Source organism: Helianthus annuus, chromosome 15 (assembly GCF_002127325.2).
Source record: "Helianthus annuus cultivar XRQ/B chromosome 15, HanXRQr2.0-SUNRISE, whole genome shotgun sequence".
Taxonomy (NCBI): domain Eukaryota; kingdom Viridiplantae; phylum Streptophyta; class Magnoliopsida; order Asterales; family Asteraceae; genus Helianthus; species Helianthus annuus.
The window spans coordinates 81,103,618-81,121,323 of NC_035447.2; positions in this window are offsets into that span (position 1 = coordinate 81,103,618).

The window sequence follows — 17,706 nt, forward strand, 5'->3', positions numbered from 1 at the left end:
TTCTGTGTGCAATAAAGAACTTGAACTGGAAGTTTCATTATTGCTTCTCCGTCTGATATCTTCATTTATAATCAAGTCACAAATACTCTCAAAGGTGAGTTTGGTAGTGCCGAATGCACTACTAATAGCTGTGACTGTACCTGATCAACTGTCGGGCAAAGATGATAGAAAGAGGAGCGCTTGTACTTCATCATCAAACTTTATTTTAACTGAGGCTAAACGAGATATAATCGAGTTAAACTCGTTTATGTGAGAGGTAACCGATATGCCTTCCTTCATCTTGGTGTTAACCAATTATCGGATGAGGAATACTTTGTTTGAAGCAGATGGTGAATCGATCATGTGAATCGATCAAGAGCCAATGCTCTTATACCGGTTGTTAGGTCAGAGTATGATTCACACAAACACTTTTGAACAATATGCAAAAAAATGCAACCCCACACACACACTCTAAATCACAAGAACACAGGATTTATAGTAGTTCGATCAAGCTTGATCTACATCTACTCTCCACAACTAGTTCTCTTTCATATTAGGTGCTCAAAAAAAGTTACAAACATGATGAGAAGTATTTATAGGGGGAAAAACTAGGGTTGTTGACTTTAAACTACATTAACAGAGAACACTCCTTCTAGATGCAGAAGGAGTGTAACAAAGAACACCCCTACTAGATGCAGAAGGAGTGTAACAAAGAATACCCCTGCTAGTTAAATCCTCCACAACCCAACAGCATCTTCAGTCAATAAGGTAGTGGTTGAGTGGTTCAGCCAATGAGGTAGTGGTGGAGTGGTTTGAGAAAAACTTGGTGTTCTTTGTGACCTAGGTTCGACTCTCACTCTCCCTATTATTTTCTGCGGCATCCAGGTGAAGGGCGAATACGGGTGGTGTTGGTTTGTCTTGGATGGGAGGCGAGGTTTTACCGATTATTTCACTGTCGTGCCTTCAGGTGGGTGAAGGTCGGGTTTCCGCGCATCTGGGAGAGACAAGGGGCTGGCGGCGGTCGAGTAATCGACCTTGGCTATAGCGCCCGGTATCACGGTGGTTGGCACTTCGTTCCTTACCGTTCATAAAAAAGAATGCTTCATCAAACAGGTTTAATTATGTGAGTGAAAAGAGGAGATGAAGGAGATCATAAGTGTTCTGAGATGGTTTAGGACTTGTGAGAGAATTTTTTGGGGTTTGGGCAAATCTCAACGTCGAATCAGTTTTAAATCCCTCCTCTATTGGAGAAGTTCCAGCTATTTTCAATGTTATTCGTGGGAAGATAATTAAAACTTCAAAATAATTCATCCCATCTTTATATATATTATGTGTAGAATACAATTGCGCTTATCGTGCGATGCGTACATAAGCAGGAGATTGCGTCGCGTGTCATTTTTATAACGTGCGTGATTATGTATATAACGTGTGTAATTAGGTTTTGGAACACCCCATGCATCATTTTGATTTTAACATGCGTAATTTTCATGTTTGGTGGCATGTTGTCGCAGCCCCCGACCCCGCCCCGGGAGTGGGGGCCGCGAGTCAGTCAAGTGGTATCGGTGTTTATTAATTTAGCAGCGGAATTTAAAACATCATGATCGTAGTTAGGAAATAAATTCAAAGTTTCAAAACACCAAACTTTTATATTAAACAAATGGGATAAAAACCCATATTTCATTTATAATATCTTTATAGGGATAAACCCTAGTTTGCTGAAAATATAAATTTTTTTATTTAGGTAACTTTATAGCCACTTCCTTGGAGCCTTTAGTGCTCCATAGCTGCCTTTTAATATCTTCACATCAAGTTACCTGAAACGCGTTTTTAAAAATATTTTATCAGCAAGAAATACTGGCGAGTACATTCCATTTTATAAAATGACACATTTATATTTTACAGCATCAAGAGTTTTTACATTTGTTTATATCTACCAATTTCTCAACACAGTATTGCCACTAGGGCACCATTGTCCCCCGTGCTTGTAGTCATGCTAATATTGGCTAACCGTTTGTCCGTATACAAAACCCCACATACTGATGATAATTGAAGAATTACAAAAACTTAATCATTGTAAATACAATTGATTAACATTTAGGGTTTTGTAAAATATTTGAAATAATGGCTCACAAACTGTGAGAAAAAGAGAATGACTCACATTGCAAACTTAGGTATTTTTACAGGCATCCTGGAGATATTTTCTACTAATATTCTTGAGTGCCTATTAAAAATACACAATGCACGCGCGTTAGTATAATAACCCCAAATTCATCTTATCAATACATCCGAGATAGAACCCCAATGTACTTAGTCAGGCAAAGCCTTGACATGCATTGCTGGGTTAAAGATCAATCGGACGGGGTATCGAATTAGTGATCAGGGGTTAAAATACTTACAATGGAGCAGAGCTTTGTGATTTAGGTGGTATTTTGACAAATATTTTCGGAATTATATAGAGAGATGTGAGCGAGATGGGACTGGGGCACAACTGCTCTATTTATACGAATTCAAGGGGTCTCTCGCGCCCCGCGACCCGCCCAAGGGGGTCCTCTCGCACCTCGTGAGGGCACCCTAGCTACGGCTAGGGTTGCCTGGTCATGACCCTAGAAGTGAAAAGTGTTGGACACGTGGCAGAAGGAGAACTTCGGCTAGACAAGGGCTGTCGCGCCCCGCGACCGAACCCTCATTGACCTGTCGCGGCCCGCGAGCCACCTAAAATAAAGATTTTATTTGTTTTTAATAAAAATATATGGGTTGGGTTCTTCGTTCAAGAAGCGTTTTAGGGCGTTTTCGCGGGTTGTTATATCCACCCCACCTTGTTTTAAATCTCGTCCTCGCGATTCACTGGAATAGGTGTGGATACTTGCTTTGCATTTCAAATTCCAGCTCCCATGTGTATTTTGGTCCTCTCTTTGAATCCCACTTTACTTTGACCAGAACTAGTCTCTTGTGTTTGAGATTCTTGATTTTTCTATCTTCTATCTGAATTGGCTTCTCTACAAACTTAAGTTTTTCGTTTACCTCTATGTCTTGAAGAGGTATTACTAATGATTCATCTGCTAAGCATTTCTTGAGGTTACATACATGAAATACATCATGTATTCCTGCCATTTCTTTTGATAATTGTAGCTGATAAGCTACTGGTCATATTCTTTAGATAATTTCAAAAGGTCCAACATACCTTGGGCTTAGCTTTCCTTCCTTAACGAATCTTACGATTCCTTTCCAAGGCGAAACTTTTAACAGTACCTTTTCTCCAACTTGAAATTCTAACGGTTTGCGTCGGTTATCTGCATAACTCTTTTGACGATCTCATGCTGCTTTCAGTCTTTCCTTGACTTGAATAATTTTTCAGTTGTTTCTTGCACAATTTCAGGTCCTGAAAGTTGCTTTTCTCCGATCTCTGCCCAACAGACTGGGGTTTGGCATTTTCGTCCATAGAGGGCTTCAAATGGTGCAGCATTAATGCTGGTATGATGGTTGTTGTTGTAAGAAAATTATATTAAAGGTAAATGGTCATCTCAATTTCCTCCATAATCAATCATACAAGCTCTAAGCATATCTTCCATTGTTTGAATCGTCCTTTCACTTTGTCCGTCCGTTTGAGGATGATAGGTTGTACTTAAATTTAATCTAGTTCCCATTGCTTTTTGGAAACTTGTCTAAAAATGAGAAGTGAAACGACTGTCTCTGTCAGACACAATAGATAAAGGAATCCATTGTAATGAAACTATTTCATTACATACAACTTTGCTAACTATTCCATATTGAAAGTTTCCTTCATTGGTAAGAAATGAGCAGATTTAGTCAATCTGTCTACAATCACCAGATTGTGTCATTACCTTTTCGTGTCTTGGGCAGTTTGGTAACAAAGTCCATTGTTATCAATTCCCATTTCCAAATTGGCATTTCTAATTGCTGAAGTAATCCTGAAGGATTCTGATGTTCAGCTTTAACCTATGAACAGGTTAAACATGTAGCAACATAATTTGCTATATCCTTCTTCATTCCTATCCTCCAGAAATTCTTTCTTAAGTCTTGATACATCTTGTCACTTCCAGGATGTATCATATACTTGGACTTATGAGCTTCTTCTAAAATTTTATTGCATAGGTTTCCTTGAATAGGTATCCAAATCCTTTTCTTATGGAATCTCCAAATTCCATTTGTTCCTTTTTCTAATTCCTTAATCATTCCTTTCAAACCTTCATCATCGTCCTTGATTGCTGTTTCTTGTACCTTTTTCACTTGTTCATTTAAATCTACATGTAGGTTTAATCTGAGAGCACGTACCCTTTTTGGCTTCTCATGGTATTTTCTACTTAAAGCATCGGCTACTACATTAGTTTTCCCTGCATGATACTGGATATCACAGTCATAATCACTAAGGATTTCCATCCAACGTCTTTGTCTCATGTTTAATTCCTTTTGCCCAAAAACATATCTTAATCCCTGTAATTATAACTTTGAAAATAATTGGAGTATTGTAAAATACTGTTAATAAAAAGAGAATGACTCACATTGCAAGTTTAAACGGGCAGAGTTTAGCCTACTGATAAGCCTTGTAACCTAATTTAAACAACAATGCACACGAACTAGGTTAGTAACTAATACAGCATTTACGATAACTCACGGGATTAAAACCCTCACAACGAATGACAAAGTGCAACACTTAAACATCCATCGAATTCACGACGAATGACAAAGTATAGCCCTAATGTGGGCAGCACTTAAACATCCATCAGATAGTTTAAATCGATCGGACTTTGAATCGTAGCAGCGATCGAGTTAATACCCTGTATCATAGCAGTGTCGTAATACCTTAGAAATTCGATTTTTGCAGAATGGAGACGTTTTGAGAATGAGATTTCGAGCACAGGTGAAAGCCCCATGCACAGGCTACTTATAGCCAGATTTTGAGTCTTACGCGGCCCGCGTAAGCCTTAACAAGGCTCTTACACGGCCCGCGAGAACCCCTAGTTTACGTGTAGGGCATATGTGTCACGAGTAGAGTCGCCAAGTGTGCAACACGTAGCCCGGCATGCTTATGTGGTCAACCTTGCTTTGACGCGGCCCGCGTAAGCCTAAGCTTACTCTTACGCGGCCCACGTAAAATCCAGAAATCTTGATTTCTTGGTTTTTCATGCACATTAGTGTTTCAGGAGTCCGGGTTTTCACTTATGGGTCGATTAGGGACATTTTTGCAGTCCTTACAGAAATCTTGATTTCTTGGTTTTTCATCCCGAGTATTTGGTTTGCAGCTCCCAAGTCTTTCATCTCAAATTCTTCAGACATTAGTTTCTTCATCTTCTTGATCTCTGTCATGTCTGAACCGGCAATTAACATATCATCCACATAGAGTAGTAGAATGATATAAGAACCTTTAAACTTCTTGATGTAACAACAATGGTCATTGTCACATCTCTTGTAACCAACTCTTCCCATGAAGTTATCAAACTTCAAGTACCATTGTGTGGGCGCTTGTTTCAGACCATACAAACTCTTCTTCAATTTGCATACCAAGTTTTCTTTGCTTTTAACCTGAAAACCTTCTGGTTGTGTCATGTAGATGTCTTCTTCTAGGTCACCATGTAGAAAAGTTGTCTTGACATCTAACTGCTCTAGATTCAAGCGTTCTGCTGCTACAATACTGAGAACAAGTCTGATGGTAGTCATCTTCACCACTAGAGAGAATATTTCATTGAAATCAATTCCCTCTTTCTGTTGAAATCCCTTGACTACTAATCTTTCTTTGTACTGTTTGCTGCCATCATGTTCATCATTTGTTCTGAAGAGCGTTCTTCCCAGATGGAAGCTTTGTCAAGTGCCAGGTCTTGTTCTTCTCAAGCGACTTCATTTCATCTTTCATTGCAAGCTCCCACTGCAATGAATCTTTCAACCCCAGAGCTTCAGAGTAACACTAGGTTTCATCATTTTCTGTCAAAAGTATGTAGTTGACTGGCCTGTTTGGCGGTCTAGTGGCTCTAGACGACCTTCTTAGTTGAACTTGAGGTGTTTCTGGGGAGTTTGGAGTTGAAGGAGTAGCTTCTTCTTCCTCCGAATCTTTACTAGAATCATCCCCTAAGCTCCCACTGTCGCTTGACTCATCCTCATTTTCTGGAATGTCGACTGAAGCTTCTTTTCTTGTTTCACCACTTTCGAATTCAACATATTCTTTTTGAGTTTCTGGTGCTTTGGTGTTTATGCCTTTGTACAATTCGTTTTCATTGAAGATGACATTTTTGCTTCTGATTACTTTTCTGCCTTCATTATCCTAAAGCCTGTAACCCATTTTTTCTGACCCATAACCAATAAATGTGCACTTCTTGGACTTTGAGTCTAACTTATCCCTGTCACCATCTTCTAACAAATCGTAAGCACTACAACCAAAGACTCTTAAGTGTTCGAGACTTACCTCATTTCCTTGCCACGTTTCTTCTGGAAATTTGAAACCCAAGGGAGCTGATGGTGATCGGTTAATCAAGTAGGCTGCAGTGTTAACTGCATCTGCCCAGAATGTTTTAGGCATACCTGCATTCAACCTCATGCTTCTTTCCCTTTCATTCAGTGTTATCTTCATTCTCACAGCTACACCATTCTGCTGAGGAGTTCCTAGAACCGTCTTGATCATCTTTATCCCTTTCTTGGCACAATAGTCAATGAGCTGCTTGCTTATGTATTCACCACCATTGTCCGACTTTAAGCACTTTACCTTCAAATTAGTATCATTTTCAACAGCAGATTTCCATATCTTAAAAAGCATCAAATACATCAGATTTATGTTTAAGAAAATAGACCCATACCTTGCGTGTTGAATCATCGATGAAAGTAACATAGTATCTCGAGCCTCCAAGAGATGAAACTGATGTTGATCCATATACATCCGAGTGAACAAGCTCCAGCTTCTGAGCTTTCGGTGTCCTCCCCGTCTTCTCAAAAGTGACTCTCTTTTGTTTACCAAGAACACAAGATTCACAGAATTCAGTTTCTACTTTCTTCAAGTCTGGAAACTTTCCTTTCTGAGCCAACATCTTCAATCCCTTCTCGCTCATGTGTCCGAGTCGGTTGTGCTATAAAGTAGATGGACTCGGACTGGTGGTCATGGCATGAACACCTTCGGCATGAATCTCTGCCATGTAGAGTGCATTTCTTCTTTCCTTTGGCAATCACTAAGTTACCTTTGATCGCTTTCCATTGTCCACCCCCAAAATGAACATTAAACACTTCATCGTCCAATTTACCAACTGAAATCAACTTTCTCCTCAAATTAGGAATAACCCTGACATCTTTCAATGTCCATATTGTTCCCAATGAGGTATTCAAGTCTACATCTCCAATACCCGTAATATCAAGCATTTGATCATTGGCTAAACGAACTTTACCAAAGTTATCTGTTCGTAGATTCTTGACCATATCTGGGCATGAGATAGCATGGAAAGACGCACCAGAATCCATAATCTAGGATTCCACTGAATTCTCAACACAACATATGAGAGCATCTCCTGATTCTTCAGAGACTACACTGTTTACTTCTTTCTTTGCAGTTGGTTTTGTACATTGGCTTCTAAAGTGACCTTTTTCTTTGCAATTCCAACATTCAAACCTTTTTCTTTGCAATTCGAACATTCAATGTCTTTTCTATTCTTTGACTGCCCCCGTTGTCTGGACTTTGACCTACCTTGATTAGTTCCTCTATCGTTTCTCTTTCCTATACTTTCTGTGTGCAATAAAGAACTTGAACTGGAAGTTTCATTATTGCTTCTCCGTCTGATATCTTCATTTATAATCAAGTCACAAATACTCTCAAAGGTGAGTTTGGTAGTGCCGAATGCACTACTAATAGCTGTGACTGTACCTGATCAACTGTCGGGCAAAGATGATAGAAATAGGAGCGCTTGTACTTCATCATCAAACTTTATTTTAACTGAGGCTAAACGAGATATAATCGAGTTAAACTCGTTTATGTGAGAGGTAACCGATATGCCTTCCTTCATCTTGGTGTTAACCAATTATCGGATGAGGAATACTTTGTTTGAAGCAGATGGTGAATCGATCATGTGAATCGATCAAGAGCCAATGCTCTTATACCGGTTGTTAGGTCAGAGTATGATTCACACAAACACTTTTGAACAATATGCAAAAAAATGCAACCCCACACACACACTCTAAATCACAAGAACACAGGATTTATAGTAGTTCGATCAAGCTTGATCTACATCTACTCTCCACAACTAGTTCTCTTTCATATTAGGTGCTCAAAAAAAGTTACAAACATGATGAGAAGTATTTATAGGGGGAAAAACTAGGGTTGTTGACTTTAAACTACATTAACAGAGAACACTCCTTCTAGATGCAGAAGGAGTGTAACAAAGAACACCCCTACTAGATGCAGAAGGAGTGTAACAAAGAATACCCCTGCTAGTTAAATCCTCCACAACCCAACAGCATCTTCAGTCAATAAGGTAGTGGTTGAGTGGTTCGGCCAATGAGGTAGTGGTGGAGTGGTTTGAGAAAAACTTGGTGTTCTTTGTGACCTAGGTTCGACTCTCACTCTCCCTATTATTTTCTGCGGCATCCAGGTGAAGGGCGAATACGGGTGGTGTTGGTTTGTCTTGGATGGGAGGCGAGGTTTTACCGATTATTTCACTGTCGTGCCTTCAGGTGGGTGAAGGTCGGGTTTCCGCGCATCTGGGAGAGACAAGGGGCTGGCGGCGGTCGAGTAATCGACCTTGGCTATAGCGCCCGGTATCACGGTGGTTGGCACTTCGTTCCTTACCGTTCATAAAAAAGAATGCTTCATCAAACAGGTTTAATTATGTGAGTGAAAAGAGGAGATGAAGGAGATCATAAGTGTTCTGAGATGGTTTAGGACTTGTGAGAGAATTTTTTGGGGTTTGGGCAAATCTCAACGTCGAATCAGTTTTAAATCCCTCCTCTATTGGAGAAGTTCCAGCTATTTTCAATGTTATTCGTGGGAAGATAATTAAAACTTCAAAATAATTCATCCCATCTTTATATATATTATGTGTAGAATACAATAGCGCTTATCGTGCGATGCGTACATAAGCAGGAGATTGCGTCGCGTGTCATTTTTATAACGTGCGTGATTATGTATATAACGTGTGTAATTAGGTTTTGGAACAACCCATGCATCATTTTGATTTTAACATGCGTAATTTTCATGTTTGGTGGCATGTTGTCGCAGCCCCCGACCCCGCCCCGGGAGTGGGGGCCGCGAGTCAGTCAAGTGGTATCGGTGTTTATTAATTTAGCAGCGGAATTTAAAACATCATGATCGTAGTTAGGAAATAAATTCAAAGTTTCAAAACACCAAACTTTTATATTAAACAAATGGGATAAAAACCCATATTTCATTTATAATATCTTTATAGGGATAAACCCTAGTTTGCTGAAAATATAAATTTTTTTATTTAGGTAACTTTATAGCCACTTCCTTGGAGCCTTTAGTGCTCCATAGCTGCCTTTTAATATCTTCACATCAAGTTACCTGAAACGCGTTTTTAAAAATATTTTATCAGCAAGAAATACTGGCGAGTACATTCCATTTTATAAAATGACACATTTATATTTTACAGCATCAAGAGTTTTTACATTTGTTTATATCTACCAATTTCTCAACACAGTATTGCCACTAGGGCACCATTGTCCCCCGTGCTTGTAGTCATGCTAATATTGGCTAACCGTTTGTCCGTATACAAAACCCCACATACTGATGATAATTGAAGAATTACAAAAACTTAATCATTGTAAATACAATTGATTAACATTTAGGGTTTTGTAAAATATTTGAAATAATGGCTCACAAACTGTGAGAAAAAGAGAATGACTCACATTGCAAACTTAGGTATTTTTACAGGCATCCTGGAGATATTTTCTACTAATATTCTTGAGTGCCTATTAAAAATACACAATGCACGCGCGTTAGTATAATAACCCCAAATTCATCTTATCAATACATCCGAGATAGAACCCCAATGTACTTAGTCAGGCAAAGCCTTGACATGCATTGCTGGGTTAAAGATCAATCGGACGGGGTATCGAATTAGTGATCAGGGGTTAAAATACTTACAATGGAGCAGAGCTTTGTGATTTAGGTGGTATTTTGACAAATATTTTCGGAATTATATAGAGAGATGTGAGCGAGATGGGACTGGGGCACAACTGCTCTATTTATATGAATTCAAGGGGTCTCTCGCGCCCCGCGACCCGCCCAAGGGGGTCCTCTCGCACCTCGTGAGGGCACCCTAGCTACGGCTAGGGTTGCCTGGTCATGACCCTAGAAGTGAAAAGTGTTGGACACGTGGCAGAAGGAGAACTTCGGCTAGACAAGGGCTGTCGCGCCCCGCGACCGAACCCTCATTGACCTGTCGCGGCCCGCGAGCCACCTAAAATAAAGATTTTATTTGTTTTTAATAAAAATATATGGGTTGGGTTCTTCGTTCAAGAAGCGTTTTAGGGCGTTTTCGCGGGTTGTTATATCCACCCCACCTTGTTTTAAATCTCGTCCTCGCGATTCACTGGAATAGGTGTGGATACTTGCTTTGCATTTCAAATTCCAGCTCCCATGTGTATTTTGGTCCTCTCTTTGAATCCCACTTTACTTTGACCAGAACTAGTCTCTTGTGTTTGAGATTCTTGATTTTTCTATCTTCTATCTGAATTGGCTTCTCTACAAACTTAAGTTTTTCGTTTACCTCTATGTCTTGAAGAGGTATTACTAATGATTCATCTGCTAAGCATTTCTTGAGGTTACATACATGAAATACATCATGTATTCCTGCCATTTCTTTTGATAATTGTAGCTGATAAGCTACTGGTCATATTCTTTAGATAATTTCAAAAGGTCCAACATACCTTGGGCTTAGCTTTCCTTCCTTAACGAATCTTACGATTCCTTTCCAAGGCGAAACTTTTAACAGTACCTTTTCTCCAACTTGAAATTCTAACGGTTTGCGTCGGTTATCTGCATAACTCTTTTGACGATCTCATGCTGCTTTCAGTCTTTCCTTGACTTGAATAATTTTTCAGTTGTTTCTTGCACAATTTCAGGTCCTGAAAGTTGCTTTTCTCCGATCTCTGCCCAACAGACTGGGGTTTGGCATTTTCGTCCATAGAGGGCTTCAAATGGTGCAGCATTAATGCTGGTATGATGGTTGTTGTTGTAAGAAAATTATATTAAAGGTAAATGGTCATCTCAATTTCCTCCATAATCAATCATACAAGCTCTAAGCATATCTTCCATTGTTTGAATCGTCCTTTCACTTTGTCCGTCCGTTTGAGGATGATAGGTTGTACTTAAATTTAATCTAGTTCCCATTGCTTTTTGGAAACTTGTCTAAAAATGAGAAGTGAAACGACTGTCTCTGTCAGACACAATAGATAAAGGAATCCATTGTAATGAAACTATTTCATTACATACAACTTTGCTAACTATTCCATATTGAAAGTTTCCTTCATTGGTAAGAAATGAGCAGATTTAGTCAATCTGTCTACAATCACCAGATTGTGTCATTACCTTTTCGTGTCTTGGGCAGTTTGGTAACAAAGTCCATTGTTATCAATTCCCATTTCCAAATTGGCATTTCTAATTGCTGAAGTAATCCTGAAGGATTCTGATGTTCAGCTTTAACCTATGAACAGGTTAAACATGTAGCAACATAATTTGCTATATCCTTCTTCATTCCTATCCTCCAGAAATTCTTTCTTAAGTCTTGATACATCTTGTCACTTCCAGGATGTATCATATACTTGGACTTATGAGCTTCTTCTAAAATTTTATTGCATAGGTTTCCTTGAATAGGTATCCAAATCCTTTTCTTATGGAATCTCCAAATTCCATTTGTTCCTTTTTCTAATTCCTTAATCATTCCTTTCAAACCTTCATCATCGTCCTTGATTGCTGTTTCTTGTACCTTTTTCACTTGTTCATTTAAATCTACATGTAGGTTTAATCTGAGAGCACGTACCCTTTTTGGCTTCTCATGGTATTTTCTACTTAAAGCATCGGCTACTACATTAGTTTTCCCTGCATGATACTGGATATCACAGTCATAATCACTAAGGATTTCCATCCAACGTCTTTGTCTCATGTTTAATTCCTTTTGCCCAAAAACATATCTTAATCCCTGTAATTATAACTTTGAAAATAATTGGAGTATTGTAAAATACTGTTAATAAAAAGAGAATGACTCACATTGCAAGTTTAAACGGGCAGAGTTTAGCCTACTGATAAGCCTTGTAACCTAATTTAAACAACAATGCACACGAACTAGGTTAGTAACTAATACAGCATTTACGATAACTCACGGGATTAAAACCCTCACAACGAATGACAAAGTGCAACACTTAAACATCCATCGAATTCACGACGAATGACAAAGTATAGCCCTAATGTGGGCAGCACTTAAACATCCATCAGATAGTTTAAATCGATCGGACTTTGAATCGTAGCAGCGATCGAGTTAATACCCTGTATCATAGCAGTGTCGTAATACCTTAGAAATTCGATTTTTGCAGAATGGAGACGTTTTGAGAATGAGATTTCGAGCACAGGTGAAAGCCCCATGCACAGGCTACTTATAGCCAGATTTTGAGTCTTACGCGGCCCGCGTAAGCCTTAACAAGGCTCTTACACGGCCCGCGAGAACCCCTAGTTTACGTGTAGGGCATATGTGTCACGAGTAGAGTCGCCAAGTGTGCAACACGTAGCCCGGCATGCTTATGTGGTCAACCTTGCTTTGACGCGGCCCGCGTAAGCCTAAGCTTACTCTTACGCGGCCCACGTAAAATCCAGAAATCTTGATTTCTTGGTTTTTCATGCACATTAGGGTTTCAGGAGTCCGGGTTTTCACTTATGGGTCGATTAGGGACATTTTTGCAGTCCTTACAGTAGAACACTAACTGGGATGGTTACTATAACACTCTACGATACAGGAAGACCACACATGTTATTCGCACCTGGCATTCGATCTATAAAACGAGTCGTTTGAGGCTAGTCGTCGAAAGCAAACAAAACTTGTTGGCCACTCATGGAGGATTTTCCTCAACATTCTCGGAATTTTTGTACATGGGCTACTTCTTTGGTGTCTAGGACCCCTTACCCTATCTTAGTTATTGGAAATGATTACATTAAATTCCTTCATTTGACATTTGTCTTATTCCAAGGAATGATATGGCATGAGCCATACTGTAACAACTGCCACTAAAATCCATAATTAGGATGATAATTAGGTAATAAGGAAACCCTAATTGAGAAACTCAAGTGATTCCGTATAAACCCTAAAATTGTCGTAACAATCGGAATCAGGATCAGGGCCCCTAAAACTCAGGGGGGGTTAAACCCTAGTGATGTTTATCTTCTAAATTGCTGTAGAAACGAAATTGATTCGTTTAACTTGCTCACCAAGGCTAATAGGGACACGAAGCAACCTAGGCTACGAAATAGACCCGTCGCGCCACGCGACGGGTACACAGGTCTTCTTCGCGTGGCGCGAGGGAGGCCAAATTCCAGCTATAAATAGAGGGGATTGGCACTTGAAGTTCGGTGTTCATTCGATGTCCCAACTCTTAATACTCTCTGAGATATAGACGAAATAGTTCACAAACACACACGATTATCGAAACGCTGCCGCAATCAGGGTAATAACTCGATCGCTATTACGATTCAACATCCGATCGATTATAACTATCCAACTATAGTCCAGGTGCTGCTCAATTGAGCTTGTACTTTGATTATTCGTCGTGATTTCGACTTGAATATTAGAGTGTTGTTCGAATTCGGACTATGCTCTGTTATTTGTTGTGAATCCGATTGAATTATCGAGTATTGCACTGATTAATCGTTGTGAAGGTTTAATCTCGTGAATTGACGTAACTGCTGTATTAGTTACTAACCTGCCTGTGTGTGCATTGTGTTAAACTAGGTGTAATCAAGGCTAATCAGTAGGCTTATATCTATTGCTCGTTAATCTGCAATGTGAGTCATTCTTCTTTTTAAATTGTTTTCTCACAGTTTGTGAGTAAGTATTACAATACCTCAAGTTATTTTCAAGGTTATAATTACAGGGATTAAGTCTTTGTAATCACCAAATTACAGCTGGTATGTGGGGTATTGTGCACATTACTATTATTATCACTCTATGTGAGTGAATATTACTCTATGTGAGTGATTATTACTCTGTGTGAGTAAACCGTCACTATTAGGGCAACGGGACCAATAGTGATATGACCACAGTCACAGATCCGGTCGAGTGACAAATACCCATTCTTGATAATTGGTTGATAGAAACATTGTAATCGCTCTTAATACTGTAAATTTATAACTAACGGGTCGTTTTAGAAAATGGAATGATTCACTCAGTATTTCCCCGCTGACAAAACCTTTTTCAAACATGTTTCAGGTGATCTATGTGATCCAGGAAAAGTGCAATAAAGCACTATCAAGCTCAGAGAAGTGGCTCAGTGTAAATAAATAAATAAAACATGTTCTGAAAAACAAAGATTTCTGTGTGAAATCAACTTATTGTAAATTATGGGATTTATCCCTTAAGAACTTTGTGTAATATATTAAAACGAGCATATTTTCCGGTGAAAAGATCCTGTGGTAAAAAGACTTCCGCTGTCGCATAAATTAAACACCACGGGTACCACTGAAATCTGCATCGCGGGCCCCGACTCCGTCCAGGGTGGGTCGGGGGCCGCGACAGAAAGGTGGTATCAGAGCTAATAATTAAATTGAGCCACTGATCGAGCCACTGATTAAGCGTAAATTAAGTATTTTGTCCAAATGCTTAATTTTACTAATTGTTATTCGGTGATTATATGTTTTATTAACTGGTTATTGTTAGTGACAGTATGGGTAAGCAAAAGCTGTCTGCTATCTACCACAAATTAGATGTGGCATCTTCTTCTAGAAACCCAGTAAACCTAGAAGAAGGAATCTTTGTCCGCAAAGCAAACTATGAGAATCCTCTTTCCCCAGAAAAAAGGGATTCGATACTTAAAAAGAGTCAGGAGAAAAAGAAACCCCGAACCAAGAGAGTTAGGTTTAACCCAGAAGTCCAAGAATTGGGTAATAGTACACCTTGGGAAGATAAAATAGACGAGAAATGGGCAAATCTCTATATGCTAGCTACGGTAGCAGAAAATGCTAATCTCTAAATATCCGATAAGTTGGGTCTAGTAAGAGAAATCACAATCCCGTAAATAAATAAAATCCCAGTGTGTTTATTTCAGTTATTTCTGTACAAAAAGTAATATGCAATAAAACTTCAGTGTTTGTTTGTTAAACTTTGTTCCAAAGTTTTAACATTGCATTTTGCATATATGCTATGCAGCATGAATGAGATGTCGGAAGCCTTCCAGAATCTCAACTTATATCCAGTGCCTATCGAAGTCTCGCACGACTTTACTGGTTACATTGCTGATATAGAAGAACCTGTGGAATTCAAAGCTCCACCGCTGGAAAAAGCCAAACCTAAAAAGAAGAGAAGATATGTAGGGTGGAGGAAAGTACGCCGTAGGAAACCTGCCACTAGGAGACTCCCTAAAATAGAAAATCCTGTGATCATGAGCAAGGGAAAGGAAATAGAAACTGGAGAAAGTTCAAAACCACCAGAAAAGGAAATAGGAATAGATCTGAAACAAAAGGGAATAGAAATTGGTGAAAGCTCTAAACAATCTGAGGAAATCACATTCCAGGACGAGATAGATCGCCTACTGGATAATTGTGATGTTCTAGAGCCTATCAACAATAATCTCTTCTCTTACCCGGCTACAGTTCAATTCCCACTAAACCTAGGACCAACTATTCCAGACCCACTAGTTCATACCAGACCATTAGGCCAAATGGAGGAATGGTGGACCAATGACTGGCAATTCCAAAACATAGTCAACAGTCCTTATAGCTTCCTTCCACAATTTGACCCAGAACCACTCCCAAATCCTCCCATGAGTAATGAAAACCTAGCTGAACTCCGTCAGTTCGGTGAAGAACTGATAGGTACAGGTAATAGGATCAGGGAAATGGGGGAGCATCTAACTTGGAAGTACGATGAGAGGGAGCATCGTTACTAGAACCGTCAGTTAAATCACAGAAAGCCGTATTGTATAATAGTAACTCAAAATTCTGTAAAATGGGCAATAAAACTCTGTAAAATACGGTGTGTATGGATGCATATATAATATACCATAACAAAGTAAAAGTCGATAAATCGACAATTTTGGTTATGCGTATATGTTGTGATAATCTATGTGTTTATCTATGTGAATTTTGTCATTGATAAGTTAGACACTAATAATTTTTACCAATTAGCAGATGGAAAACGCTAATAATGAACCAATTAATGAAGTAAATCAATCTGAGCAAGAACAGGAAGATCAATATATAACTCGACAAGATATCGAGCACTTTATCGCCCAAGGGATAGCTCATGCTATTCCAGAAATTGTAGCTGCTGTTCAGAAACCTGCCGAACCACAATTAATTCCTAGTAAACGTATCCCAGAAGATAACGGCAGTAACAGCATAAATGGAGGCGGCAATCATGACGATCATGATCCGCAACAGGCCCCACTCCCTAAAAGAATGAAAGCTACAACGCCTGGTTGCACTTACAAAGAATTTCTTGCCTGCAAACCCGCTGAATTTGCAGGTAACGAAGGGGCAACTGCAACACTGCGTTGGTTAGAGAAAACCGAGGCAGTAATTGCAATAAGCAAATGTGCCACAGAGGATCAAGTGATGTATGCATCAAATCTGTTCAAAGAAGGAGCACTCGAATGGTAGAACACGGTCCTCCAGGCAAAAGGAAGAAGGATAGCCTACGCCATAGGTTGGGAAGAATTTAAGAGTTTGGTAGAAAGAAAATTCTGTCCCGAATACGAGAAGGAACAGATGGCAAACAAGTTCCTGAGTCATCGTATGTTAGGTGTAGATTGCCGGGGCTATACTTCAACATTCTTTGAATACGCAAGGGTAGTGCCATCACTGGCTTCGCCAGAACCGGTACTTATCTCTCGTTACATCTGAGAGTTAATTAGTGAAATCCGAAACATCGTTAAAGCTGCGAGACCTCGTACTATTGACGATGCGGTAGAATTAGCTAATACCCTGACGGATGAGTTGGTACGCACAAGAGAGGAAGATCGCAAGAAGGAATTAGCTCAAAAGATTACTCAAGGATTTCGTGCGGGTAATACCAAGAAAAGAGGAACAGGGCAATCCTCATCATCTCCTTTCTGCAAAATTTGCAAAAAGAAGCATTATGGACAATGCAACATGGTTTGCAATTTTTGCAAAATGAAAGGACATCGGGAAGAAGACTGCAGGAAGAAAACAAGAATTTGTTATAACTGCAGAGAACGGGGACACTTTCAATCTGAATGTCCTAAGTTAGCTAAACCTGTAGTTAACCAAGCCAAACCAGCTGAAGGGGCAACCAAGAGAAATGCGCGAGCATTCCAACTAACCACTCAAGAGGCCGAACTCATTCCAGATGTGATAGCTGGTACGTTCTTAGTTCACAACGTATTTGCAAAAGTATTATTTGACTCTGGTGCGAACCAAAGTTTTATAAATACTTTATTTTGCCAAGATCTTAATTTACCTTTAACCCCTCTTAGGCAAACCTTTACAGTAGAAACCGCAGAAGGAAATTCTGTAAACATAGATAAAATCTGGCAAGAAGGAAAAATAGAACTATTAGG